This window comes from Dendrobium catenatum, unplaced genomic scaffold (genome assembly GCF_001605985.2).
Source record: "Dendrobium catenatum unplaced genomic scaffold, ASM160598v2 fragScaff_scaffold_1065, whole genome shotgun sequence".
NCBI classification, from domain to species: domain Eukaryota; kingdom Viridiplantae; phylum Streptophyta; class Magnoliopsida; order Asparagales; family Orchidaceae; genus Dendrobium; species Dendrobium catenatum.
The window spans coordinates 203529-207257 of NW_021319527.1; the positions used below are offsets into that span (position 1 = coordinate 203529).

At 33.3% G+C, this 3729-nt stretch overlaps 1 pseudogene; it reads right to left on the minus strand.

The window, feature by feature from the left end:
• Positions 1–375: 375 nt before the first annotated feature.
• Positions 376–3729, minus strand: part of LOC110098726 — a 4209-nt pseudogene continuing 855 nt past the window's right edge.

A 3729-nucleotide genomic window follows, 5' to 3' on the forward strand; every position in this document is an offset into this window, starting at 1 on the left:
ATCCAAATATTTATTGGAGAAAACCATATTTAAAAGATGCAACTCATAGATGACATTTTTTCTATGCATAAAAATTGACCAAACCATGAAATGAAATGATCATATTTCACGATGATAGATGATCATGTTCATAAATGAACATTTAACAACCAAAACATCTCACCAGTCTAGGCGGGCATCCAAACTTGACCTAGACATTAACTCTAGATCCTAAGAAAAAAAGGGCAAGGTCCGTCTTTCATTAAAAAAAAAAAAAAAATTGCATGCAATAGGACTTCCTAGGATATTTCATACAACCTGTTTGTGCATGTAAAAACACAGTGTTGAAAGTAAGCTAGATTGTTAATAAGCACTTCAAATTTAAATAAGAATATCTTACCTTTCACCTTTCTGAGGAAAAACAACACACACAACCATGTGATAAAGATCTGGAACATCAACAACACTTAAAATGAGGACATCACCAGGATGAAGGCAGGGGTTCTTAGCGACAACAACTTTCCCTTTCACCACCACAGTACGTCGATCAGTTTCCCTCGCAGGGAATGTATGAAGGCCATTAAGATGATACATTATGTTTCCAACATATGAAACCTGAACAAAAACTTCACATACTCCAATATCCTAATTTCGTCCAAGCATCCCATTATTTCTCTACCTTTTGGAACATATATCCGTGATTTAGTTCTAAATTCAAACAATTTTGAGGCCTTATATGTTTGTAACATCATTGAAAGGAATGACTCTGCTTCAAGTTTATAACCACGCATTAGCATTTCCTTCAAAACATTGGTTATTTCTCCAGGTGCCATCACCTTAATGGCTTCCTTTGCACTATCAACATCACTTAAAATATCATCCAATTGATTAACAATCTCATCTTGCTTCTTCTCAAAAACATTGTCACGAACTCCAAAAGTAGAAAGAAGAGTTATCAACTATCTATTGAGAAAGTAAGGTTGATATTTGCTATATGCAAGGACATCCAATTTAATGTTTTCAGATTCATACTTGCACATGCTATTCCATAGGGATAACTTTCTAACTGACATTGGATCAACAGCCACAACGCCTTCGTAACCACCATACCTTATCTGGAATGCTAAAGGTGTTGAACTTTTCAAGCAACATTTTATAGCTACTCTTCTAGCAAATTTGGAGGAAATCTTACCAATGCCATCAGAAAAGATGTAGCCCTCTGAATTTTCAATGTCTCGAATAATTTCAACCTCATCTTTACCAACAGTTAAAGTTTCTGTGGAGCTGCTAAAAGATTGGCCCAACCTGGCAACATATTTAGCAATATTTCTTATTATGCTAAAATTTCCCATCCAATTTCTGATGCATGCAGCTGTTACATCATTGCTTGAAGCAAACATCCAAGCAGAATTTTCCCTCAATTGGCTAGCTAAGAAAGCAAGGAATTCAAATTTCTTATCACCAATGGTAATACCATTTCTAAGTGTTGACAATATCCTTTGATAGATTTTGATACGCCTACTGCTTCTAGCACTGCCAGAACGAGACAATAAATCAATTGAATGCATTTTTTCTTCATCCTCATCAACAATGGAGACACTTATAAAGTTATTAATTTCTTTAGTGTAATTATGTACCACACGGTTTGAAACATTGATTTCACGATCATAGAAGTACACTTTTGTAGGTGGTACTTGAACTCCGTGAACATATACCAAGCCATCATCTAATGAAATGGAAGCTAAGATTGAACGATTTTCTGATCTTCAGAGTTTTCCATACTGCTCTTGAAGCCATTTAGTAGGATGAAAATAAGAACTTTTTAAATATGACATCTTTTCTAAGGCACTTTCAATTAAATCATTGCCTACAGAAAAAGGATTGACTAAATTGAAAAAAAATTTCATCTAGAGTTGGCCCAATGAGTGTTCCATTTTGCACTAAATGATTAATCTTAAAGAGAATTTTATATGGAACTCTGAACCTATGGGGAGGTCTCACAATAGGCACAAGACCTAAATCATAGGAGTATAAAGAGCCTTTCACCAAATCAAGAGGACAATAATCTTCTCGGAAGTAAACAAAGTTTTCCTTTATGTTTGAAAGATCATACTAATAGGGTAGCTTTAAACAAAATTTTGAAGATTTCCCTATGCTACATGGGGTTAAATCTGTTGTTCTTATCCACTGGTCATCAGTAGGATGCTTGAAATAATTAAAATCTGGACCTTCATTTATAACATAGGAATTTTGTGGAGGTATCACATAAACTTTAGGAGAAACTTGGACCTGGATTTGGAGAAAATATTTATACTGATTAATCATAAATTATATAATTTAAAATATTAATTATAGCATTATAAACTTAACTTGGTTAACTAGTAATTAATTCTCAAAGGGGCATCAGAATATTTTTAACGGAGGAAAATTGTTTGCCGAAAATATTTCTGACCGATTTTTGATGGAGATTCGAAAATTAACTAATTACATGTTAATTAATGATTAATATAGTTACATAGCCTGAGAAATAGTCTAATTTAGAATCAGTATCAATTACTTTTATTAATTTATTACTATAATAATAAATTAGTTTAATGATGAAAGAAAGCCTTGAGCAAAGGCCTTGTTCTCTTTCAGTTCAAACAGTTCAAAGCAAGATTATTATTATTATAATGTTAAGCAGTAAGTAGATATTTACTATTATTATAACTTTGAGGCTATGTGGATACATGTATCAAAAAAGAGGAACATCAATGCCAATATAAGAAAGATGAAGTAGTGCTCACAATCCTCAGAAACCCCACACAAATCTTTGTGTCCCCATCTATTCTATCTTGATGAATGAGTGGATTTACATTAAGAGATATAACAGGAAATGAGTATATACGTGAGAAGGTTTGAGTAGATCTAGTGGTAGATAATATTAGAGAAAGTCGTCTTAGTTGATCTGGTCATAAAAAATCTAAGCCTTTCAATGACCCAATACTCAGGAGAGTTGATGTATTAGATACGACCTACATTAAGAAAGATAGACCTAAGAAATTTTGATTAGAAAGTATTAGAAATGACTTTTTTTATTAGATTTAAATGAGAATCTGACTCTTAATAGAATACAACGACAAAAAATATTTACGTAGCTGACCCCATATAGTATAATAAAAGATTAATGTTGATGTATTCTCTCCTGTGACTTCACCCACAGTCCACCAAAATAAACCAAACCTTATTAACTCCTTAATTTAGCCTGCTCTTCCATGCAAATTATTTGGAGCATAAAGTTCATGTAAAACAACATGTATTTACTCATGCACGTAGTATTATGAATTTTTTTGTGTTGTAAGTACAAAAGTTACTGTGAATAATGCCATATTTGTTTTTTGTTTTTGGCTTCCCTTTAAATAATAATAAAAAAAGTTTAGAGAGGAATGCGATGGATTGAAAGCTATGTTTTTAAATTTGATTTAATTTCCAGTTTTGCTCTCAATCCGAATCTTGATCTTTTATATAGGCTTTTGCTTGCTTCTGATAAATATGACTTCGACAGTTAAAATTGTTTAAGATTCAAAAATTCAAATCACCTATGATATATTAGTTATATTAAAACTAGTGGTGTCAATTTCTAGTCACGGGTCGGGTTCGGGTCGAACCCGGAACTGACCCGGGTTCAAATGGGTTGATCCTAACCCGACCCGGGTAGACAAACGGGTCAGAAATCTGAACCCGGACCCAACACGGCGGGTTGCTGGGTTG